Genomic DNA, 27,087 nt, shown 5'->3' with positions numbered 1-27,087 from the left:
TGCTCCTGCCCTCCAGTGCGTCTGTGTGCCTGTCCCGCACAGCACAGTTATGGTTGTCAGTGCTGCTGTGGCTTCCATGCAGGGGAGGGATGTGGGACTTGTTGCTTGTCAGTGCGACTTCCAGCACTGGTACTGATCGGTCCTCTAAGCACAGCCCCGCACATTAGTGTGATGGGTCCAAGGCCCTGCCTGGGCTGGAGCAGGCCGCACTGGGGATGGCTGCAGCTGATGGGCTCCCGCGGGAGGAGTGGCCACTGTGGCGGCTTCTGGCACAGAGGAAAGGCGCAGGACTTGCCTGCACCACCTCCTGGACTCCATCGCCCCATCCCTCTGCAGCCCAAGCCTCCTCCCCTCCCCTCGTTCCAGCCTAGGGCTCACAGCACCGCTGGCCAGACAAGTCCTGAAGCACCCAGGGAATGTTGTGGGCAATATTGCCGGACATCTTGGTTACCCCCGCTAGGCCCCCTGGTTCAGGAGACTAAGCGCCCCCAACCAATCAACCAGACATGGGAGTGGAGAGCAATAGCGCACATTTTCCGCGCAATTCGCTTTTAAAGGCTGCCCAGATAATCCCCCATGCAGTGGAAGATGGGAGGGTACGTCCCACCCATCCAATCACTTCCCTAGCTCCAAGCATCAGCTCTCGCCGTGCTTCCTTTCTGCTGAGTCATGCGTGTGTCATCCTGGTTGTGTCCAGTTGTGGGGGCGACCCTTGCAGGCACAATCTTCAGCACTTTTCCACCCCACCCCATTTCTGAAGGGGTGGTTCCCTGCTCCCCTGCCATTAGAATAAGACAGTCTCTGCCCTCAGACAAACGTGAGAGGAAATACATGCAATGAGTGAGACACGTGCTGGGATGGACATGCGTTCAAGACCAGAGACACAAAGGAGGCAGCAGCTGTTACTGCCTCGGAGACAGCAGAGCTCTATGGGGGAAGTGGCCCTGCTGGGCTCTGAGAGAGAAATCCTTGGAACACTAAAAAGCTCCACTTAGAAATAAAACCAATGATTTCAGATGATTCTTTTGGCACATAACATAAAAGGTCTAAGTACAGAATTATCATCGAAAATTACTTTCAAAAAATGGAATAGCCATAATCCAAGTACACCTACCTTCTACTCAAGTTCATCTTTATTTTATACTTGGTATGACTTGTTTTATTAACTACAGTTATTTTTAATCTACATCAAGCAACTCAATTCAACATTTCTTGAACACTTACCTGTGCCAGGCACTGTTCTAGTCTCTGGCACACAGAGTTGAATTTCTTGCTCTTCAGTTCACAGCCTTATGGGGATACCCATAAGTAATTAAGCCTTTTAGAATTCAAGTGTTAATTAACTGCACCCAATAATAGGTGTTTAACTCTGATTAGTGAAGGAGACTGGTAAGATTTCTTGGCTGTAGTAACATTTGGATGGGGTTTCAAAAGCTAAATAAATTTGGAATTTTAAAAGAAAGCAAAAAAAGAAAACCCAAAAACTGAGTATTAACTTTTAAATGCAGTGTTTATGGAGGACTTTCTATATATAATATCAAATGTAATTAATAAGTACATGGACTGACCTCCTATACTTAAATATACTACATGTGACAATGTACATTCCTATTTAGATCTATTTTGTATACATAATGAAGCTATAAAAAACATAATTAATATTATCTGTATCATCTTAATTTTTTATATTCAGACTAATAAAATAACAATCTAGGAAAAAGAAGAAAGATCTCTTTGTAACATCTCTGTTCAAAGAATTGTTACATTGAATTTTTTATGACCAGATCTATGCACAAAAAATTTTGTGTTTTTCTCATTAGGAATTTAGAATTAGAAAACCATGAAAAAAGAGTGTCTTATGTGTCCTGTTGAAAAAAAAAAGACATTTAACTTAGATGAATTGCAGAGTCAATCTAAGTTTTGGACAAAGAGAAAGCTTAACAGCATCTACTTACTGTGTGTGTTTGTGAAAGAAAGGCCAATAACTTTTTATTTCCCATAAAACAGAGATAACTTTCTCACCTTCCATGAATATTGATGCAATACAGGAATTGAAATTCCAGTTTAACTTACATACAAAGTTTGTAGCTTTCTAGAGAAGGAGCATTTATATTTTACCAGTACCTCATCCCCCTCGTCTGTACATCAGTTTTTTGTATCACCGTGTATTTCTATGTACAGATTTACAAATTGAAATATCTTTAATAAGTTAATGGCTTATATTCATTCACCACTCAACAAATATTTATTGAACCTGCTAAGTATCGGGCCTTTTGATACTGGGGATACATTAGTATTCAAAACAAAACAGACAGTAATTTCTGCCTTCATGAGGCTTACATTGTAGAGAGTAGAAAATAAATAAAATAAGTTAAGCTTTTAGTTAGTATATAATGTATTGTGATAATTGCTGTGGGAAAAAAATAAAAGAGGGTCAAAGTATAAGGGACTAGCTAAGGGGCAATTTAGAACGGGCTGGTAGGGAGGGATTCACCAAGAAAAGAACACTTGAACTTAGACCTGAAAATATCTAATCTGCTGGAGAGAACAGCAAGTAGAAAGGTCCTGGGATGCCTGTTGTTTCAAGAAACAGCAAGGAGGCCAATGTTGCTCCAGTGAAGAAAATAAGGCGAGTGGGTACTATGGTCAAGAGATGATGTCGAGGAGGTAAAGGCAAGTCAGATAACATTGGATCTAGCAAATCATTCTAAGAACTTTTTTTCCCCCAATCCTTTGGTCTAGATATTCATCTGCTAAACTACATTAAACATTTATTTTGTATCAGAGATTATATAAAGTGCTGGGGAGAAAATAGGCTTATAATTCTTGCCTTCAAGTGTAATACTTGCTTTCAAGTAGTTTATATTAGCAGAGAGTTTCCTTAGTAATAATTAAATAAGAACATGTACTGGACACTTTATATACCAAGCATTACCCTAAGGGTTCATATATATGTGTGTGTATATACATATACACACACACATACATATATACATATATATATTAACTCCTTTAATATCACAGCATTACTATAAAATAGGTACTGTTACCCATGGCTGAGGAAACTGAGACCACAACAAAGTCAAGTAACTTGCCCAAGTTTACATGGTTAGTCATCAGCAGCACTAGGCCTCACACCTAAGGAGTCTCAACCGAGAGTTCAGCCCTTGACCATGATACATATAATCTGATTGCTCATAGGAAGTAGACCACCTCTTAAAAAGATTTCTTCTCTGAGGTGGAATAGCCTTGAAGGGCAATGTGGGGGTGGCATAATCCTCAGAGTCTGACAGATCCTAGGTGCAACTCTCACCTCCCCTTTTATTTACTTTAGCAATTTACATAACTAACCTCTTTTACCCTCAATTTTTCTAATCGTTAGGAATTGGGAGAAAAATAGCTTATAGGTAAGCTGTCAAGATTTGACAACTTGAACAGCATAGGTTTGAACTGCATGGGTCCAGATCTACACAGAATTTTTAAAATAAATAGAATAAATGCATTTTCCCCTCCTTACGATTTTCTTAATAACATTTTTCATTAGATTATTTTATTGTAAGAATACAGTATAAAATACACACAACATATTAAATGTTTTAATTGACTGTTTATGTCATCAGTAAGGCTTCCAGCCAACAGTAGGCTATTAGTAGTTATGTTTTGGGGAAGCCAAAAGTTATACATGGATTTTCAACTGCATGCAAGGGTTGACATCCCTTACCCTTGCATTGTTCAGGGTTAGCTGTAGATGGAACGGGAACAACATAGCACACTGTTTGACCCAAGCTGGATACTCATTAAATATTATTTCCTTTTTTCCCCTTCCCTTTCTACAAGTCATATAAATATTACCCAGTGATTATATTTGCCTTGCAGGTCTTCTATCCAAAGAGAATACTTGAGCAAGTATGATCCTTCTTGCCTTATACTGCCGGTTTACAAAGTTCTGTAAATAGATGTAGCATCCTTTTCTCATTCCAACATGTATGGGTTGGTTACATTTTCTATTTAGAACTGAATTGATTTCTTTTTCCTTTGGGTCAGTGGAAGCCAGGCATTTCTGCTGTGCACAGCTCTACTGTGCTTACCTTTCAATATAACACCTTCTCACATGCTGTTACTGTACTGTTTGCAAGCACTCTTGTAGCCTTGGAAATGTGCTACTACTGTATTATTGAAAAGGTTTTTCTTCTTCTCATGTTGACCTGCCACTGAAAGCTCATTGAAGAACCATATTATTATTTCCGCATGCTATATTTTTCCTGATTCAGCTTATTATACCTGTAGAGACCCCTAAAAACATAATTCCCAGAAGTAGAAAACTTGTAAAAATATAAATTCCTGCATTGTGAAAGTAGATGTAGTTAAATGGCACACTGGGGAACTCTCTCCAGCTTGTAAGCATCAGTGGCTAGCTATGTAATCCTGGGCCAATCGCTTAACCTTTTTGTGTCTCATACACCATCAGAAGCCTAGCTATGCACCCCTGGCCAAATTACTTATCTTCCTTGTACCTCTATTTCTTTATCTGTAAAAGGATGGTAGTAATAGTTATAACCTCATAGAGTGGTGAGATTAGTTAGTATATCTAAAACATTAAATACAATATTTTATTATTATTTTAAGCTTGTAATGACATCTTGATTGTTCATGTCTCCCTAATAAAGTCTAGACTGTTTGGCTTGCTAATATAAGAAATATAAACACTTGAGAAAAGGAAAAAGTGTTTCACTTATTAATGATCACTATGATCAAAATTAAAGACAACCTATTAGGTAAGGCAAACGGCTTGTTTGACTAAAAAAAGGAAGGATCACACTTGGTTTTGTTATTTGTTCTTCCTCGTTGAATGTGTACATGATTAAATAATAAAGACTCAGTTTGTTTCCTGTAGAAGAATTACTAAAGGCTGTTGATTACAACCAAGCCTAAGAGCTGTTGAAAATGGGCAATAAAATCAAGTTTTAGTAAAAATACAGCATAAAAACTACAGTCATCCTGTGATTTAATATCCTTGCTATGCAGTTGAGTTAATAATCATTGGCACATAACCACTAATAGTCAAAGCTGGCTATTCACAGCTTATTGTAAACAAGAACTATTTTCTGTCCTGGATTCAGAGCACATTTCCTCTTGACAATCATTTTGCTTCTTTTGTTCCCAGTAATCATTTTGGGACCATTTGTGTTTTCAAGGAAACTACAGTTTCATTTCCAGACTCTTCTTTCCAAAAAAAGATGGGCTGAGATCTTGATGTGTTTTAAAACCTATTTTAAAACTTGGTTGTCACTAAAGGTATTAAAAATCTTTCCCTAGTTTCATGCAAGTACTATTACATTAGTAATATACATTCACCCTTCATTTTTCCCTTCCTGCTGTATCTGTACTAGGAGGTACCTTTTTGGTTTTTATTTCTAGTGGTATACAGACTTTTAAAAATGAAAACATGTTAACATTTTCTAGCCAAAAGAAGCTACAGTTATAACACTGGTGAAGCTGGTTTTCTTTTGTCCATTAATAAATTACCAATATGTGGAAAGTATAATAAAATCATCAGCCAATATTTAAAATGCTGTTGTTAAAAGAAGGACCACTACAAGAGGACAAAAAATACAGAAGCAATAAATTTTGAGCAACAGCTAATATTTCCTTTGATCTCTTTTTCTCAGGCATTAAACCTGAAGTGTGTTTAGAAGTGGCACTAGAATAATTCTTTTACTACAGCAGAAACTGCCACAGGTTGATAAACAACCAAAATTGTACAAATTTCATTTTCCAAGAGTCCTTAACAATTTTGTTTAATACTGTCACTTACTACCTCCCTGTCTTGCTCCCCACACGCACCTGGATCCAACTTAACCCTGCTCATCCTTTCTCATTTTCATGATACTTACTATATTTTTAAATACTACATGCTTTACTTATTTATTGTCTTTACTATCTTTATCACTAGACTTAAACTTCATTAGAGTAAAGGACTTTATGCTGTTTTCTGATGAATATAAAATGCCAAGAACTGTGTCTTGTATATAGTACTCAATAAATATTTGTTTAAAGAATGAAAATCATGACTAAGTTTTCTTTGCATTGAGTCATTTTTTACTGCACATAAAAAGGTACTGTATTATACATATGCCATATTAGAAGACTCCATGGGATTTATTTTCATGTTTCCTCTTAGTACACTTTGTACAAATAAAATTTGAGAAGGCAATAATAAAAATCCGATTAAAATTATTTTTCATGGCTTCCATTGTTTAAGGATAAAGACAGCTGATTGCGATTGGGAGAACTGTGTGAAGTCCCAAAGTGCCTCCTTCGAAGGCAAGTGAGGCATCATTGTCCAGTATACAATGTTTCTTGTATCTTGTATCTTTTTCAATAAATGTCTCTCTCATATTACTTGGCTGGATACCTTCTGGACAGACCTTGCATGTTCTTTGGCTAATCCTTTTACCGCCTTTCATCCAGTTCCCCCTCGCTTCTCCCCTCTGACAGCTGTCAGTCTGTTCCATGTGTCCATGACTCTGTTTTTATTTTGTTCATCAGTTTATTTTGTTTATTAAATCCACATATAAGTAAGATCACATGCTATTTGTTTTTTTCTGACTGGCTTACTTTACTTTCAAATATCTGTTAGTGTGTCAGGGAGGCTATCCTGGCCAAGAATTTCCTATGTGACAAAGTTTTAAATTATGAATTCATTTTCTTTAATAAATATGGGAAGATTTGCTGCTTCTACTGTCAGTTTCAGTAGTCCACACCTTTTAAGAAATTTGTCCATTTCATGTGAGCATTCATTGAATTTCTTAGCATTCTTGGTTGTTTATAATATTCCATTATTATCCATTTGCTGCCTTTAGGATACTCATCATATTTAGAGACAATCATTTTTTTTTCCTTCCTAATATTGGTAATTTTTTACTTTTCTCCTTTTTTCTTCATGAAATAGTTACATATTTATCCATTTTATTCATCTTCTCCAAAACCCAGGTTTTAAAAAACTTTCTTTATTTTTACCTGCATACTCTTTTTCTTTCATTGATTTTTATTCTCAATTATTTCTTTGCTGAGATTTATTTTGGGCTTAATTTGTTCTTCTTTTACTAGCTTCCCAAAATGACATTAATTATTGACCTCTCTTCTATTTTAATGTAAGCATTTAATGCAATAAAATTTTCTTTAAGGACTGCTTTAGTATCATCCCACGAATACTGATATGCTGTAATTTTCTTATTATTCAGTTTAAAATATTTTCCAATTTCCTTTAGGATTTCTTTTTTGATCTCTGTTGTTTTTTTTTAGATATCTTTACTGATTTCTAAATGATTTTTTTTTTTGTGATCAAAAAACATACTTTGTATGAATTAAGTCCCTTAAAATTTATTGAGAGGTGTTTTATGGCCATGCATGTGATTTATTTTGGTATTGTTCCCTGTGAACTTAAAAAGAATGTGTATTCTGCTCTTTTGAGTGGGAATATTCTATAAATATCCATTAAGTTAATTTGTTTGATGCTGTTATTTAAGCTTTCTATAGTCTTCCTGATTTTCTGTCTACTTGTTCTATTACTGAGAGGAGGGTTGACATCTTCAGCTATCACTGGGGCTCATCTGTTTCTCCTTTCAGTTCTGAGAGTTTTTACTTGAAATATTTTTGAAGACTTGTGGTTTATGCATGCACATATTGGGTTATTAGGTTCTCTTTATGAAGTTAGCCATTTATCATTAAGAAGTATTGCTCTTTGTCCTTGGTCATATCCCTTATTCCAGAGTTGCAGCAGCAATAGAATTGTGCTATTCAGACCTCTTATCCAGAAAGTAGTTTACTTAGCCCATATCCTCAGCTGTCACAGTTTTGGGATCTGCCATATAGTCGCACAGTGTCTGTCTCTCAAAGGGATGCTGTTAGCTCATGGCTGAGCCCAAAAGGAAACTAGAGCTGGGCCTTTTCTGCCCAATGCCAGGTCTGCTAATGACCAGTATCTGCTGGGGACTGCCAGTTAGCCTGGCTGAGACTTTCTTGGACCTGCACTGAAGTGTGAGGCTCTTCTAACCCAAATTTTCCTCCTCCTCTCCTTTCACAAGTATCAGATCTGCATTCATGTCTGAAGGCCTTTCCCTACCCAATCCTCCTCTCTCTCACCTTCATCTTTCACAAGTGTGCCCTCTAATAAATCTCTTGAACTTCTGATGCAGTTCTTGATATCTGCTTCCCTAAGACCCAAACTACCATAGAAGTCTGTTTTGTCTGAATTAATATGGCCATGCATGCTTTTTTATGATTAATATTTGCCTGGTGAATTTTGTCTATCCTTTTACTTTTACTCTGTGTCTTTATAATTAAAGTGTGTTTCTTGTAGGCAGCGTATAGGGCTGGGTTTAATACACTATCTTGCTATTTGTTTTCTATTTATCCTGTCTGTTCTCTTTCCTCCCTTTTCTTTTTCCTGGACTTCTTTTGGATTACTTAAGTATTATTATTTGTTTTAGTATTCCATTTTATTTCCACTCTTCTCTTAGAGCTCTTTGCTGATTAATTTTAGTGGTCACTCCAGAGTGTAGAGTATGCCGCTTCATCTTATCACATCCCACCTTTAAGTAATATTATATATATAAGAACTTTATCACTTTATGCTTTCATTTTTCCTTTCTGACCTTTGTGATATTATTGTCATATATTTTATTTATTACATATGTCAAAAATCATACACTAAATTGTTATTTTTATTTTAAACAGTCAATTTTATTTTAAAGAGATAAAAAATGAGAAAATACTCTTTTATGTGCCCACATATTTACAAATTCCCACACTTTTATTCTTTTGTGTAGTTCCAAGTTTCCATCTGGTATTATTTTCTTTCTTATTGAAAAACATACTCTAACATTTCTTGTAGAGCAGATCTGCTGGCCATGAATTCTTTGTACTTTTGTTTGTCTAAGATTAGATTTATTTAATCTTTATTTTTGAAGGATATTTTCACTGGATATAGAATTCTAGGTTGAACTTTTTTTCTTTCAGTACTTGAAAGATGTCACTCTATTGCTTTTTGCTTGTTTCTAATGAGAAATTTGCAGTCATTCTTATCTTTGCTCCTCTGTACATTATAGGTCTGTTTTCCCACCCTGCTACTTTTGCTTTCTCTTTATCTGTTTTTAGCAATTGCATTATGATATGCCTGGCTGTGGTACTTTTTTGTTTTATCTTTGTTGGGGTTCATGGAGTTTCTTGGATCTCTGGGTTATAGTTTTCATTGAATTTGGAGACATTTCAACCATTAATCCTTTATATCATGTCCACCCTCCTGCTGCCATTCAAGGACCCCAGTCACACCTTAGACTACTTGATGTTGTCCCACAGGTCACTGAGACTCTGTTCCTTTTTTTCAGCTTTTTTTCTCTGTGTGTTTCAGTTTGGGTGTTTTATTATTGAGTATTCAGTATGGGTGTTTTTATTATTGAGGTATAGATGACATATTTAATTGATTAATTATATTTTAAATTTTTGTAACAACAGCTCTTTATTACATGGATTCAAATGCATGGCAGACCAATCACATTCCCTGACATTTAACAATCACATTCACTAAAAGCCTTGTTAGTACATTTCTCAATACCCTAATTCTAAGGGCTTCCTTCAAATTCCCTCTATAAAGCCTTGCACAAAGAAGTTAATTACCAGTAAGAAAGGCATTGTTAGCAGTGCTTTCACTTTCATAATCTTTGTCATCATCAATAAACATGTATTTCTTCCTTTTATATACATGACATTGTAAAATGGGTGCTATACTCTGCCTACAGTACAAAGTATATAAGTATAATATACCATATAAAGATGAACCCATTAAAAAGAGCTTAATAACAACTACTGGGGGATAATTAAATCTAGAGTATTAATGAGATCTATGAAGAGATTTAGAAACAACACACAAACTCAAACATTACAGTAAATGTTTTACTTGGGAAGGGGTAAAAGGGGAATTATTTTATATGCTGCTGAAGGATTTTCTAAGTTGCTCCCAGTTTTTCTTCCTGCTGTTGTCTTTAAATACTGCAAAGCACTGTGAGCTGCATCACTCTGTGCGTTACCACAGGAGATCCCAGAACCATGACAGACTGGGATGGGACTGGTGGGCACTGCCCTGAGACACTGACATCTGTTGGCCCTCAGTGTTCCTATATCCAGATACGTTATATTAAAACCATGTTCCTTGCTGAGTTCACTAAGCAGCTGGATGTAATCCATATTTGAAATATTAAGGAGGCTTCTTTTCAGCAAGTTGATCTTTTCACCAGAAGAATTCCTCAAGAAATGCCAAGTACATCCTAAAGAATGACCTACTATGTTTGTTAAGGAAATGTGGTTCTCTGGAGAAATATTACTGAATCTCACAAGAAATTTCTAAGTGGCATTTCTCTTGGCCTGTTTATTTGATGTCCTCTGTCCAGTTTCCATAAATGCCTTGAGCCTGCAAAGTATATTCTCTTGCCTCGCAGTCTGGCACTCAATCCACTGAGCCACACCAGCCAGGGCTGCAAGGTATATCCTCTGAGCAGTTCCTCCTTTCTGGAAAAGGGTATATTCAGGAAGTCGCCAGCCATGATGAATATCCTGTAATGAATAAATGGGATTAAGTTGGTTCTTGGGTTGCTTGGAAGGACTGGACATTAATGGACCAGGAACTGCAAAGCACTGGCTTTCAAAGTGTTAATGGCAGCTCCTGCAGCTCAGTTTCACCAGCTTCTTACTTGTCCCTTCACCTGTGCGGGTTGTGTCACCAGTTGTCACTCCGAAGGTGAAAGTGGGCACGTGCATTTGTACATCAGATATTTCACAGTGATACACCATTCGGATGTTCTTGGTCTTCAACACAAAACATGGGTTTCCCTGGCTTAGCTGTAATCATATTCCCTAAACTGAAGGTCCTGCTGTCCTTGTACTCCAGTGGCAGGGCCACCAGATGATACCTGCTCTGGCACTGGCACCATGGTGAGAAGGGAGGGCTCGGCAGCAGCAGGTGGGCAGCAGGTAGGAAGAGCAGTGTGGTGGGGAAGGATGTTCTCATTCCCGGGGTCAGCTGGTCCCTCGCAGGAGCGCGCCTGCGCAAGCACCAACACTGCTGCCTCATTTTTTTATTTTTTAAAATTGAGATATAACGAACATGTAAGGTATTTTCTATATTGTTTTGCCTTTAAATTTACTGGTGTCTTCTTTTGCAGTTAATGTCCTAATAATTCTATCTGGTATATTTACATTTCAAAATTTAAAATAAATGTCTCTATGAAGTAACTCTTTTTTAATCTCCCATTTATCTCCCCGTATCTTTCTTTTAAATCCATAGGTATGTTAAGCATAATCATAATTGCCCTTTTGTGCTAATTCTTCAGCTCTGCCATTTCTGAGTCTGTTGCCATGTCTCATTTTCCTGCTTCTTGGCATGTGTCTTAGGTTTTTTATTGAATGATGGACTTGTGATTTTTTTGTTTGTTTTGTCTTATTTAGAGTAAAGTTTTGTTGTCTTTCTCTAAAAAAGGTTTGTTAAGGCAGGTCTGGAATAACCTTTACTCTATGCTGATACTGTACTTTAAAGTGTCAAACTACTAAATAATTTTCTGGTGTTGTGACCTTAAGCCCCAGGTCACTTCCTATTCTGGCTGGTAACAACTCAAGAGTCTCCTAGCTCTTTGGCAGATCTTGGAATTATTTAACTTATAGATATTTATTTGTTTTTTGCCCATTTATAAAGTTGACCCTGTGCATGTGTGACTTAACATTCTGCAACAAACTTAAGGAAACCCCTATATTGATTTCTTGAGCTCCTGTCTGCATAGATCCTTCCTGTTTGGTACTTTTCCTAGAAAATTCCATCTGCCTTAGCCTCCATGAACTCTGTTCTTCACCCTTACCTCCCTTACTTTCGTGAGACCCCAGTGCTCTTGGGTTCCCTCGCACAGCACGGCCAGTCTGAAACGAGTACCCGGGCTGAAAGGTGGGATAACTGCAGAACTCACTGCAGATGTTCCCCTTTTGTCAAGGATCACGTTTTGTGCTTCCTTTAACCTAATATCTATGAACCGTTTTTCACCTATTTTATCCAGTTTTCCAGTTATTTACAGGGGGAAGGCAAATCCAGTACCATTTAATCAACCATGGCCAGAAACAGAAGTTTCCATTTTTATGAATACTCTGGATGTTTTCTCCAACATACCAAGCTAGGCTTTGAGACCATGTCTGGTTTTGAGAGAGAAGGAATTTTGCAGGAGGGGGTGAAGAGACTCCAAGGCCACTTGCTGTGCTTTGGATTAGCATAGGCTGAGATCAGACAAAGAACCATGGTTGGGCATCTCAGAAAAGAAGGGGGTATGGCAACTGGGAGATTAGGGGTGGCTGTGGTCCCTTTTGTTTTCCAGTACCCTTTTACCAGTCATCTTCCAAACTCAAGGGATATAAGTCAAGAATAGCCTCTATATTCAGCTGTTTCCTGGCTGGAAAATTCTGTCTGTCTTAGTTTAGTTATGGTTAGAATTTTTTTCTTCTTTGAATGTCCATAGCGTTTCAGGTATTTCTTTTAATATTTTTCTTCTGCATCAGTGCTATGTATTAAGGACTTCCAAAAGCCAGGCACTCTGTTAAGGATTTGTATTCATAATTTCTTTCAATTTTCACTATGCACCTGTGAGGCAGGTCTAGTATATTTTCTATTTTACCCATGAGGAAAGCAAGACTTCGAGGGATTCAGAAATTTGCCCAAGATCACATAGCTTGGGCATGGTAAAGCCAGAATTTGAGCATATGCCCTTCTCACTTCAAGCCCTGTACTCTTGATATTAGGCTGTACTTTCCTCTTTACTGTATACTACCTTGGTACTATAATTTTTTTTCTGTATCTGCCTTACCAGTTCATGAATTCATTGAGAATAGGAACCCTGTACTTATACATCTTGTATCTTCAAAGCACATAGGGGAGCCCTTGCCCACAGCAAGTTAAAAAGGGGAAGAAATACTCTCTATTTCTCCTTTTGGAGAAGAAATAGCCCTAAACTCTTGGAATTAACTTCCTATCACAATACTTCCTTATCAATAGGATAAATCTTTCATTTTACTCCTAACTGAGCAAAGTTACTTGAGTCAGCTGACAGGAAATTAACTAGCTGTCCTTCTATAAAACAACAGATGGCAAAAAGGAGAAATTCATTATTGTTCTTTTGTGCAGTATAATACCTGGTAATGCAGACTTTGGGATAATGTATTCTTATATTTGCTCCTTTTAGGTTTGCCTGTAAATTGTCCTCTCTTGCAAGATTGATTATTATATTTTCTGTAGTATTAAATAAATGTTTACTAAAATCAGAAGCACCAGAAGACCCTGTAATCAGTAAGTCAAAGTTATCTTTTTATTTGCTAACCGAGTAACACAATGATATCTTGATTAAGTCTGTCAGTGGCCAGGGCAGTAAAGCTATTAATCCAGGATCTAGCTGGCAGGTTCCTCAGAATCCCCAGGAGAGGATGTCAGAGCTTCTGGGTGAGTGCTTACAAGAGTTCTTACATTAGATGAAGAAGAGGCTGGACTATTGGATGACAGTTTCCACAATTCATCCCCCTTCCCTAGGGTCAAATGTGCATGTTCTGGGAGGCATTTATGCCACATCTGATATCTCTCCTAGTTGAACTCACAAGCTCCACTTAGACTGGTATTTGTTAGGCCAGAGGCTATGTGTAAGGCGAGAAAGACTTGCTGCTGAAAGCTGTCAAGAATCTATTTCAAGACTTCTTTAGAATTTTTAATTACTCAGTTAAAAATGCCTCTAGCAGTAGAGAAACTGCTTGAGAGGGGGAGGAGGTGAAGGGATGTGGTGAAAAACATCTTCACTGTGCCTGAAACTTTGAGCTTGGCCAAACAGAGAGAGGATAGATACTTGCTAATGGCAGTAAACTGTTTTTATTTGACCACCACTCTGTGTTCTTCAGAGATTCTTTTTCATCAGCCAAAAGCTATAGAACGTTCAGATTTTATTACTATGAAGTGCTTCCTCTTTTTTTGGAACTAAAATGACTTAATTCAGAGTAAGTACCTTCAAATCTTTTTTCCATTTTTAATGCTTGTGAAAAGATCTGTAGCAAGAGAGCTCTTGTTCTGTCTGTAAAGTGGGAGCCAAGAGAGGGCAGAGAGGAAAGGACGAGAGAGACATGGAAGTTCCTATCACTTAGGCAAAGCAAGAGAAACCCTTAGAAGTGAGGGGAAGTCATGTTTCCCATGATGTTTAAAATTCAGGATCCTTCTTCTCTTGGTAATTTTGTGAAGTGAACAAATATCCACTAAAGTCCATATCTTTTGTACACGTAATAGATTAATCAGTAGCTATGAAAGAATTGATTTTAGTTTCTTAGCGGCCTGAACTGGTCTGAGCTGGATTCAGACAACAATGTGAAGGCTCAGAACAAAATCTATTGTTCCGGGTCCCTGAGACTGTCTTGTCTCCTGGCATGATATATGATAGTAAACATTGGCAGTTGTATCATAAGAACCTCAAGCGACCACACATGTTCATCCTTCCTGGCTGTGTAATGCTTTTAAAGAAATCAATGAGTCCTCATCAGATCCCCCTGCCACCAAGCTTGGACTTACAGGACATCAGAAGAGTTTCCATTTTTAACAGAAACAGGGCTGAGGAATGATTTTAGGTACATTCTAAATTAACCAAAAGATTTTTTTCAGCGAATTAATTTATGTTGAATATTGTACCTAATATTTATGATGTAAGAAGATTGTACATCTACCATCTTAATAATATACTTGAAAAGAATGATTAATAAAACATATAGTCGTATTTATCCCAAATCTTTGTAAGATCTTCAACTTGTCTTAATATTCTGTTATTGCATTATCCTGGGATGTTTCTCTAAAGAAAATGTTTTTGTTCATGTACTAATTCAATACATAGTTATTGCAGTCTTCCTCTGTGCAGAACATTGTGCTTGATTTTCTTTGAAATTATGCATTTCTCTATTCATTTATTTAACCAAATTTATTGTGTATGGCATGGTAATACATGCTGAGAGCTGTTCTTGGTACCAGAATTTGTTAAGTCAGCGTTACCAATAAAGTCTCTGGTCCTCCTACAACCTCGTTGCCAATGGGGAAGTCAGACAATACACAAGCCAACAAATGCATACATATTTTGCAGAGAAGAAAGGAGATGTGTTTGTATTTTTAATCTAGCTACTAGTGCCTGATGTTTTGTAATAGCATCTGGGAAATTAGATAGTTCACTGTAACGACAGCATGGGCTGACTTATATAAGGCAAAGTATAGGGTCTTTTACAGTCAGTTCATACAAGTCTCACAATATGTAAATTATGTTATTAGTCTCATTATTTCAGATAAAGAAACTGAGGCCAAAGAGTTTGGGTGAATTTCTTTAATTAAAACTAGTATATGACAAAGGTTTTTCGAATCAAACCCTTGCCTCTGACCAAAAGTTGCTTTCCCCCGCCCCCTGCATTATTATGTAATATATATTGGATTAATCATCCATAAAATTTTTCCTTTCTACATTTCAGGTGAAAAATCTTTCAGGACTAGAAAATCTTTACCAAACCACCACAGATAGTTCTTGCTTTTGACTTTTAAAGTACTTTCAAAACCTCCTATCTGCTTGTGGAGAAAAGAAGGAAAGGGAAAAAACTATTTCTAAAAATTGCCCTTGCACACTGTTTCAAGGCTTATTACACTTCGTAGTCTTCCTTAGGAAATGGATAAAAATTTGAGCTAGGACAAACAGGAAGGCTCGGAGGCCACACTTGTCCTGCAGGCCCCACCTCTTTAAATAGCTACTGTGCAGTGGGAATTAGTTCTCCACTTAGGCAAGGAACTCCATTGCCCTGTGTTTCATTGGCCCTGCAGGTTGGAGGCAGCCACGCTGTCCTCCCTGGAAGCGCAGGCAGCTCTCCAGTGGTGCGGGGTGGTGAATGTGGGCTGGAGGATGGCCTCCCCACCTCTGGGCCAGGAGGGCACCTGGGCTCAGGGATGTTTTGTGCTCTTCCCTTAAGAAGATCATCCCTGAAGACTTTTAATCTGCTAAGAGGTAAGGTTCAGAGAACTTCCTAAACTAATGATTTGGGCTACAGACTTCTTTCTGCGGTCCCGTTCTTTTATTTAAAAGAGAAAAGAAAAAAGCAAATTGTTGCTAGAGCTTTTTAAATAAATCCGTTTTTAAGTGAATGCATAGGTGGGGGTTACAGTTTTATTAGCAGATTATAGGTACATACTGTTTAGTGATAGTAAACCGTAATTTTTTAACCTTTTGAAGAAGATTTTGTTACTGTGGGAGTGTAAATTTCTCAAGGTCAGACATTGAAGGAAAGTCGATAAATCTTGTTACTAACTTGGGAAGACTAGTTAAAATAGGATCTTAATAGATACATAGAAAAGAATAGCTTAGAAGTTTTGATTCCAATTCTAGTTTTTGAGCTGGAGCTTTTCAACAATCTAATCCAATCTTTCAATAAAAGTGTCTAATTTTAGCAACATCTACCTAGGTAGACTCCTGTTACCCACATTACCCATGCAAGCTCATCCACTCTTTAATGGAATTAACTTATTTCTCTGGTCAAGCTACCAAGCTTTTCCTCTTGTTTCTAGTGCTGGGAAAAGGGCATCTACCAGAACTGGCTGTGTTTGTTGCCCTGGTCCTAGGGAAGACAGGTAAGTGGGCAGGGAGTTCTCATATATGCCTACCCACAGAAAAGTATTCTGCCTGGAGGTCTATGTGACCTTCATCTGATCATTTCTTCTGCTCTTTTCCTGGCCTCTGCCTACTCTTTTGTGTACCCTCTTTGAGAAGTTGGCACCTGTGTTAGAGTGTACGCCCGAAACCATGTTTAGTCTGTTTAAGAGTAAGCCAAGGGTCTGCTTCAAGAAACACAAATGGTCTGCTCTTCCCACAAAGGTTTCCATAATATCAATTAACCTTTCATGTTTAATGTTCAGAATACTGTTGTCCCTACAGCCACTCTGTCAATAACTCATTGGTCTTTATTTTCTTTTAATTTTTGTTCAGGTCCTTTGTGTTGTCTTTTGGAGGGAAGTATAAATGTCAGGAAGGGTGCTTTTAGTTGTTTATTTGAATTTCATTTCCTTTAAATCAAATTAGAATCATTTGCTTCAGAGCATGCTGGGTTCTTCTTAGTAAAGTAGCATCATGTCTATATTTTACAATTGTGTTCATAGTTTCTTCAAAAGTGATGTCTGCTTTGGCCCCAAAGAGCCTCTTTTTAAATCACTGTGTGGTAAGAAAACCTTCTTAGATGAAATATTGCATTTTTGTAGAGTATGGGGAAGGAATAAGAGATTTTATAAGAGGTTTCTTTTTTTTTTTTTAAGTTTTACCTCGGATTTCAGAAGGTGGTAAGCAAAATCAAGATCTTGAAAGGGTATGAATTTCCAGCATGGTGTCTAGGATGTGGCAGTATATTGATAAGTTCATTTGTTTGTGAAGATAATTTAACATTCATGTGCTTTGATGATTATTACCAAATTACCAAATAGGGAAATTTCTTTAATTTTAAATCTTGTAAGTAATAAGGAATTTGCATTATATTTAGAAAATGTTTTTAAGTTTTACATTCTACAGTTTCATTTTGATGGCCCCTGTAGTTCCACATATAATCACTGTCCTGCCCCTTCGCAAATTTTTTAAGACTGTTAAACTAACAAAGAGATTGAGTAGCAATTGTGCTAATCAAAGGCAAGTTTAACAAGATAAGACTTGTGTTTACATTTGAAAATGTAAACAAAAGACTTTATGATCCTAAAGCTGAAGAAAAAAAAATCAGAAGGAAAAAAGGACACAGTGTAATTTACCTAAAAAAGAATCTTTGCCGCTAAGGAATTTTGAAGACAACAGACACAATCATGCAAGGGTCTCTTAGCCAAGGTTCTGGTAAAAGTTTCAGGAAAAAATAACAAAATGGCTTATGAGATGATCTAAGAGGAAATCAGAGCCCCTCTGCAATGAGTAGAAAGACAAAACGAAGTAACAGATTTACTGGAAGGCCTCCTACTGACCCCCTGAGCTGAGTGCAGGAATGTGTTTCAAAGCCTGTTTAAAACCCTGGAGATGGTGTTTTGAATCAGTCTTGCTGGTGTAAACACAGACCCTGCCTGGAAATTTTCCAAAAGCAGAGGGTGAAAGCAGTTCAGTCAAGATGTGCTCTATTATTATAGTAAACGTGCAGGGAAGCAGTTCCGCACTGCCTTGGGAGTCGGCAAACCAGCCTGGCAGCACTCTCTGAGGTGTAGTGTGACCTGGTGATAAGACCATTCACAGAGAGAAGATTGCACCAAGAACAACGGCCCCCAAGGGCTTATATAAACACAAGGAAGGAAGGATTGAGAAAAGGGAATTGTTTCTTCGTGATAGAGAACCTGTGCATTATTTAAGGGGAAAGAAAACTATTGAGAGGGGTGTTTGGACAATGTAAGTGCTGATTAGATGGCCATTCATTGCTAGGTGACTTTAGTGATGAATAAACGATACAGTTACAAAGCTCAGATACCGCATAAACTCAGGGCTTGTGAGTGAGCAGAGTAAACATGTCTTGTCTCTGTGACCAATGACTATGTGAAGTAATTCTCTATTTGTCAGATGTATTTAATTAAATGAACATGAAGATTTAAACTTGTTTCTGTCTCTTAAGAATATACATAGTAAAATTGCAGCCAGATATGTAAATCATATTTTCTCCTTAGCTGCAGATCAACATAGTTTCGACTTTCCAAGAAACCAACCTGGTGCTTCACAAAAGTCACAATATTTCAGTTACTTGTATACTTAGCTACCTGAAACTTTTGGAACTGGTAGATAATATCAGAGATATTTCTTCCGGTTTTTCTTCTCGTTCCATGATTTGTAGAGCTCATTCCAAATAGTGCTTCCATAAACTTCAAAAGGAATGCTGCAGAAATGGAGGCAGTAGCCACGCGACAGCCGTGCCTGCCGAAGGCAGGAGTTCTGGGAAAGCCCAAACTGGCTGATGAGGTGTTTTCGACACCACTGTAGGATGTCTACAGGAACTGTATGAATATTCAAGACAGCCTGCCTTTTAGGAATATAAATAAAGCGGAGGCAAGTGTTCACTTCAAAAGATTGTTTTTAAACAATAACATATTAAATTTTAATTGTCTTTCGTTTCATTCTTTGCCAACCTTAAATTATTCAGTAGGTATGAATCTTCTAGTGCATTTTAGTTAGAATACTACAGGATTTATCACTTGATCTATCCCTAGAAGTGGCAGCTCGTCCTCTTCCTCCTCTTCCCCAAAGGTCCTCCTCCCTCTCCCCCTCCATTTCCCCCTCCCCCCACAGTCCTTCCACGTCCTCTTCCTTAAGAAACCAAACACCCTAAGCATAATCCCTTTTTGCAAAAAGGTAAATCTATGGCAGTCCCTTACAATAAGAGGTTGCAATCCCTTCAATACTGCTTTCTAATCTATGAAACTGAAGAAATCAGAAAGTGCTATTAAATAAACTCATCTTGAACTTTTTCAAGAACTGGTATAATTTCCAAAGAACAAAGGTATCTGGGCTGCCTAAACATCACTAGAAATCTCTAGGTTTTGGTAATAGGAGTGGAATTATAGAATGTGTGCAGGCATTTTAGGAATACTGTTTCATCAATCTTCACAAAAACTCCATGGAGAAGTGGTTATCTGCAGTTTATAGATAAGGAAACTGAGGCACAATGAGGTTATGTGTGTTGACCGAGTTTATACGGCTGGTAAGTGGCAGGGCAAGAATGTCAAAGTTTGACTCTGAGGCCTGGGCAGTTCTCCCACACAGTGCTGAGTGAATGACAAAATTTCTCATCGGTCTGTGTTTCTCAGCCTGGAGATTGTAGGAAAACTCTGAGGTTTTGGTGGAAGTAGCTCCAGGACTTACTTGCACAACATTTCGGGAAGTCCCCTTCTCCTTATTAAAGAGGTTCCCCTGTTCTCTATTCTCAGACCATTTTTACTTCCTTTTCCAATAGCATCTATTCTCCTTCCCTTGTAAGATGTAAATCTTGTCGCTGTGGTTTTGTGTGTGGTGGGGTAGGGGGGATGGGTGGTGGGGGGTATTGCTGTGAGAAAAGAAGGGAAAGGAATCACATTACCTCTTAGCCATGTATTACAGAGAATTATTCTTTGTTCTTAAACCCAAGAGGATACACTGAGCATTTTCAGTAATCTTTTTGCAATTTTGTTTACCAAAGATTGGGCTTTGGGGTGGTGACTTGACGACTTTGGATTTGTAAACTGATTCATCTGTAAAAGTCCAACTCGAATTCTACACCCCTTTTTTCCTTAAAGCACTATCTCACTACTTCCCTCAAATTGACTTCTCCAAATTTGTAGAGTTAGGTTATCAATATATTGCCTTTAATATTTATGTCCTCCCATACTCAGCAAGATGAGTATTCTTTTTAAAAGCATTATCTTGTCTCTTTAGCTAGCGTGTAGGCCCCATTGAATACAGATTACTTCTATTACCTCAGTAACATTCCTCTTCCCACATAGCTAATATAGAGCTAACCATTAATATTAGTTGATTCATTGGTTCTGTTATTCTCTCATTGGTTCTACTTTTATATTGTGAGTGAGTCTATACAGATTGTTCTTCCCAAGACAGTTCTTGAAATATTTGAAGACGTTGATGATACTTCCGCAAAGCCTCCTAAATTTCTCCATGGCTTTCTGATGGTTTCTCTTCATCCTTCCTGTTCTGAATTCAGTCCTGGTTGTCAGCATCCTTCCTAAATGTGATGCCCACAGCTGAATTCCAGTTCTGCTGCATTTGGGATAATTATCTCCCCTTCCTGTATGATATACTTCTATGACACTTAGTATCCAGTTAGTTTTCTTGGCAACCATGCAATGTTGTTGGATTGCAATGATCTTCCATTTGGCCAAAATCTTTTCATCTTTTTCACATGACTTATACTCATGCCAGAAAGCAATCATTCTAAATATGTGCAGCTGAAGTTTCTGAACTTCATCCTCATTCCTATTGTTTGTCTTGTTGGTTTCAGTCCTCCCAATGGGAAATTTCTTGATTTTCAGATTATTATTCAAAATAATCTACCAGACTAGTAAGTACTCGTGCCTATCCTATCTCTGCCAATTAGAATCCTGTTCATCCTTCTCCTTGAGCTCTTTCCTGAACTTCAGTAGGGAGTACTTTCTTCTTCCTTTGAGTTCCCAAAGCATTGTCTGAGACTCTTAGCACTTACTGAATTTTACTTAATATGAGCAGCTTGGCATGGTGCTTGAGAGCAGAGGCTCTGGAAATGGACACACTGTGTGCAAACCCAGGCTGTACCCCTTAGTAGTAATGGTATAATCATGGATGTGTGAATTTTTCTCCCTAAACCTCGGTTGTCACATCTGTAAAATGTAAGTGGTAGTACCTATCTTTCAGGGTTATTGTGAGGATTGAACTAGTTTGCATGTGTGAAGTGCTTAGAATGGTGCCTGGCATAGTAACTGCTAGTAATTGTCAGCTATGTCAATAGGTACTCAGTAAGTGTATATTTTACTGAAGAAGCTCAGAGTAACTTATGGACATGATTTTTTGAATCCTCAAAAGATGACTATCCAAAGAAACACTTATAAATTTATGGAAATGGAATATTGTAGAGAAACAACATTTTCTCAAGGGTACATTGTGAGATGGTCCACAAATGGGGCAGACTTGAGGACTTGTTCACTTGTAGTCAAATAATAGCTGACTTTTATAAGCACTGTGTATATTTACTTCTATCAAATAGTGTAGGTAACCTGGATAAATACGGTTTCCATGTTATAAACTATGTTTATCAACACTATAATTAAAATACTTAATTCCTCAAAGCCTAATATTCTGTGCCCATGGGCTCATGCTAATTTGCATTTTCCTTTGTAGATCATGATAAATTATAAAAAAAATTTGTTTAAATCATGGTTCACCAACATCAGAAACTCTTGAATTTCATTTTTGGATTTTTGGCATTTACCATGGGAATTAACAATCTTCTGTGTGATAACTTACTCTGACCTCAATATTTATTGATAGTCCACTAAGAATCTAGTGTTGGGTTAGGTAGTGTTGAGATGTTAAGAAGTATGAGATAAAATTTCTATGCTCAGGTTTATTTGGAGACATAACAGATAGTAAATAAAATAAAAACATAAGGCATATCATATGGAAGTTCTGTGTTAGTGAATTACTAAGTGAGTGGTGTAAAAAATGGGTATTATCAGAGCCTCAAGAAGATAGCTCTTAATTGCTACAAATCTGTTTCAATTTTCTTTTCAAATTATCACTTCAGGACCCTCTAGAGAGCAAAGAATATAAGCCTTGAGGGCAGCATCAATTAAACAAAATATTTGAACAAAGTGTTTTTTCTTTGAAAATTTGCTCTATGTTAAATAATAGTTTTAAATAATATACCTGATGATGGTGATTATAATAGCCAACACATTTGCTTAATAAATTCTGATGATAAACTGAAGGTATCCAATTTTTAAAAAATTTAAATTATATTGTTTATGTTATTATAGTTGTCCCAATTTTTCTTGCCTTACCCACCTCTACCCGGAACCCACCCCACACTCGGGCAATCCCCACACTGTCGTCCATATCCATTGGCAATACCTAGGTATTCATATGCATTCTTTGGCTCCTAATTTCCCTATGCTGTCCTTTACATCCCCATGAATATTTTGTAAGAACCAATTTGTACTTCTTAATCCCATTTTTTTTTTTTTTACCCATCCTCCTGATCCTCCTCTTATCTGGCAACAATCAAAACATTCTTTGTACCTATGATTCTGTTTCTGTTCTGCTTGTTGACTTATGTTTTTTTAATTTTAAATTCACATTTATTCTTTAATAGTTGTCTCAATGCTTCCCCCTTTGCCCCCCTCCACCCATCCCTCCCCCAACTCCTGCTCCCACAGTCAATTCCCACTCTGTTGTTCATGTCCTTGGGTCATTCATACATGTTCTTTGCCTAGTACCTTCCCCTTCTTTCTGCCATTGTCCTCCTTCCCCATCCCCTCTGGTCACTTTCAGTCTGCTCCATGTTTCCGTGCCTGTGGTTTATTTTGTTTGTTAGTTTATTTTGTTGAATAGAGTCCACTTATAGGTAGATCACATGGTATTTGTCTTTCACCAACTGGCTTCTTTCACTTAGCATAATATTCTCCAGTTGCATCCATGTTGTCACAAAAGTAGGAGTTCCAACCATCCATCTTCCTTCCTTCCTTCCTTTTTTCCTTCCTTCCTTCCTTCCTTTCTTTCTAAAATGCAGATTGAATTTGTTTATTTTTTTAATGCCAAATTATAAAATATTATAAAATGTAAAACCATTATAAAGTCTCAGCAATTAAACAACATGACACCAGCACAGAAATAATCAAGTAGATCTAAGAAATATAATGAGCATTCTAGAAACAAACATATATATCTGTCTAATAATGTAATATATGATTAAATTGCTGTTTCAAATCAATCAGTAAAATAAGGCTTATTCAACTAATAAGGTGCATGGACCACTATTACTTGAAATGCAACAAATAAAGAGCCCTATTTCACACATTATTCAGGTGAGTTAAAAATCAATATGTAGAATCTAAGGAGAAAACATAAACTAATATTTTTCTTACCCTGAAGTATAATATTCAACCCAGAAGCTATAAAGCAAAATATTGACAACATGACTATATTAAACATTTAAGACAATATAGTAATATACATATAAAAAAGTTAAAGGAAAATAATAGAATAGGAAAGTATTTGCTACACATCTAAAAACGGGTTAATAGTTGTGTGCTTTTTCTTTTCTGGGAAAAAAATTCTACAAACCTTTAATCAATAAATGGATAAAGAATACCAAAAAGTCATTTAAAGCTTTTAAGAAAATAATAGAAATAGGCAAGAAATATACAAAAACAGGTTTAGTTTCAAAAAATAATAAAGAAACAATTAAAATAACACATCATTGTCACAACCAGATTAATATGTATTAAAAAATATTGGTAAAGCAAGTATTGGCAACTGTGAAAGGATGGGTATTCATAGACTCTTTGTCTTCATCTTAAAGCAGTCCCTTTAGTATATTTGCAGTGCTGGTTTGCTGGAGGTATATTCTCTTAGCCTTCTTTTGTCTGAGAAACTCCTTATTTTGCCTTCCATTTTAATTGAGAGCCTTGCCCGGGAGAGCAGTCTTGGTTGCAGGCCTTTGCTTTTCATGACTTAGAATATTTCTTGCCACTCCCTTATGGCTTGCAGTGTTTCTGTTGAGAAGTCAGCTGCTAGCCGTATCAGGGCTCTCTTGTATGTTACTACCTCTTTCTCCCTTGCCACCTTTAGGATTCTGTTTGTCCTTGATATTTGCCATTTTAATGATGATGGTGTCTTGGAGTGGGCCTCATTGGGTTCCTCTTGAATGGGACCCTCTGTGCTTCCTGGACTTGTGTGACTTTCTCTCCTCCAATTAGGGAAGTTTCCATCATGACTTTTTCCAACAGGTTCTCTATCCCTTCCTCATCCTCTTCTCCTTCTGGTATCCCTGTTATCCAGATATTATTACGTTTCTGATTGTCCTGCATTTCCCTCAATGCCTCTTCATTCTTTTTGAGTCTGTTTTCATTTTCTTGCTGTTTCTGGGAGCGTTTTCACCTTGTTATCCAGCTGGCTGACTCAGTCTTCAGCTTCATCTAGCCTGCTTTTGATTCCTTCTCCTGTGTTCTTCAATTCAGAAATTGTATTCTTCATTTCCTCTTGCCTCTTATTGATAGTTTCTATGTCCTTTTTCATGCTGGTATAGTTTGCAAGTAAGTTTCCCTGTAGTTTTTTGTAATTCTCTCTGAGCTCACTGAGCTCATTGAGCTTCCTTGGAACTGTTGTTTGGAACTCAATATCTGATAGTTTGCTTGCCTCTATTTCATTTAGTTCTCTTTGTGGGGATTCCTCCTTTCCCTGCGAGTGGGGCGTATTTCTTTGTCTTCCTATTGGTTGTGAGACTCATCTTTTTTGTTTCTGCTTCTTCGATTGATCTGTCTTGATTTCCTGACTTTGTGGTGTGAACTTCTATGGTAGGAGACTGCTGTTTTTACTTTCTGGATCTGCCTCTGATGATGTCAGATGTCATCCCTGTCTGAGCTTAAGCAGTCTGCTCGAGATTTCCAGGGATCTACTGTCTGTGGCTGTCTCCTTCAGCTGTTGATCTAGTCACTCTGCACTCAGCAGTCTGGCTTAGACAGCTCAGGGCGGGGCAGAGTCCCTCCTGGGCGCGGAGTTATTGGGTCCTCTCACCCTGCTGCCACTAGGGGTGTGGTCTGCCTGAGCAAGATGGCTGCTACTGTATGAGGGAAGAGTCAGCACTGGCATCCCGCTGCCTACCCTCTCCCCAAAGCCTCCATCCCCAGTCTCCTCAGGTGTCTCCAGACCTCTCTGCACCCCCTTTATCCAGGGATCTACTATCTGTTGCTGCCACTCTGCACTCAGCAGGCGGCTTAGACACTACAGGGTGGGGCGGAATTCCACCTGGTGGCAGGGCTATTGGGTCCTCTTAGGCTGCTGCTGCTTGGGCAGAGTGGTCTCTGCCTGAGCAAGATGGTTGCTGCTGCATGGGGGATGAGTCAGCATTGAGATCCCTCTGGCTACTCTGTTAGGTCTTTCCCCAAAGCCCCCTTCCCCAGAGTCTCCTCAGGCATCTCGAGCCCACTCTGCCCCTCCATTTGCTATAGACCAGGATAAGTGACTGCAAGTAAAAATTTTTGCATTGACCCTTTAAACGGCTCTTTGCATCTCTATCCGCCTGTCTCTGGCAGACAGCAACCGTGCTGCTTTTCACAGCTGGCTGTTTTCTGTGTACTTTTTGGGCTCTGGTACTGTAGACTGGAGATCCCCGCTTTTGGTTTAGAGCCCTTTCTTCTCAGGGGGATCCCACTGGCCATTTCAATATCCTTCTGGTGCTGCCGCCCATGGGTCCCACTCGCCTTCTCGAGTCTCTACCACACTCCTTACCAGTTAGATTGTGCTAAAGCTGATTCTTCTGTCTCCGAGGTTATAAGGCTCCTCTCTTGCTATTGTTCAGTTGTTTTTTCCAGGTGATTTCTCCACAATTTAGTTGTAATTCCAGATTGGTCCTGGGAGGAGGTCAGTATGACTTTCAGTCATTCCTCCACCATCTTGATTCTCCCCACTTACTTGGTTGTTTAGATTCAATTGTTGATAGATATGGATTTATTACCATTTTATTGTTCATATTTTTGATCTTTTTATTAAAGGAGACCCTTCAACATTTCATATGACACTGGTTTGGTGGTGATGAACTTGTCTAGCTTTTTCTTGTCTGAGAAGCTCTTTGTCCTATAATATTACATGATAGCTTTGCTGGTTAGAGTAATTGTGGTTGTAGGTCCTTGCGTTTCATCATTTTGTATATTTTTTGCCATTCCCTTCTAGTCTGAAGAATTTCTTTCAACAAATCAGCTGACAGTCTTATGGGAATTCCTTTGTAGGCAACTGCTTCTCTTGCTGCTTTTTTTTTTTTTAATATTGTTTATTAGCACAGTAACAAATGCAAACTTAAGTAGCCTGCAACATATAACCAATTCACTGAGCAACTCCTATTCCACGCCTTGCAATTAACAGCTTAAGGTATTTTACTACAGGTTTTCACAAGTCCTGATTCAAACCTCTAATCTTTTCACAACAGACTGGCATAAAATATAAAATACAGAGCTACTCATTTCCTATATGATGTCTTATAGCCATGTGTCCATTTAATATGTATGAGATGACAGTCTCTAAAAACTTTTAAGATTTTCTCTTTGTCTTTAACTTTTCACATTTTAATTATGATGTGTCTTGGTGTAGGCCTTTTTAGGTTCATCTTGTTTAGGACTCTGCTTCCTGGACTTCCTCATTTTTTTGGATTCTTTTTTCTTTTTGCTGTTCTGATTGCGTGTTTTTTGCTTCGTTATATTCTAGATCACTGATTTGATTCTTGGCTCCACTCTACAGTTGATTCCCTGTAAATTGTTCCTCATTTCAG

The 27,087-nt window shown here is 37.8% G+C and overlaps 1 protein-coding gene and 1 pseudogene across 1 annotated transcript in view; one reads left to right on the top strand and one right to left on the bottom strand.

Moving 5' to 3' along the window:
* The window catches only part of ARHGAP28 (Rho GTPase activating protein 28), a 201,353-nt gene that overhangs the window by 46,235 nt on the left and 128,031 nt on the right, over nucleotides 1–27,087 (top strand). The gene's annotated exons all lie outside the window — the stretch shown is intronic.
* On the bottom strand, nucleotides 9,955–10,969 carry LOC129081701 (interferon-inducible double-stranded RNA-dependent protein kinase activator A-like; annotated as a pseudogene).

Source organism: Pteronotus mesoamericanus, unplaced genomic scaffold (assembly GCF_021234165.1).
Source record: "Pteronotus mesoamericanus isolate MK-2021 breed Mesoamerican mustached bat unplaced genomic scaffold, CSHL_Meso_final scaffold_118, whole genome shotgun sequence".
In the NCBI taxonomy this organism is placed as follows: Eukaryota; Metazoa; Chordata; class Mammalia; order Chiroptera; family Mormoopidae; genus Pteronotus; species Pteronotus mesoamericanus.
This window is presented reverse-complemented; position numbering and strand designations above follow the sequence as displayed.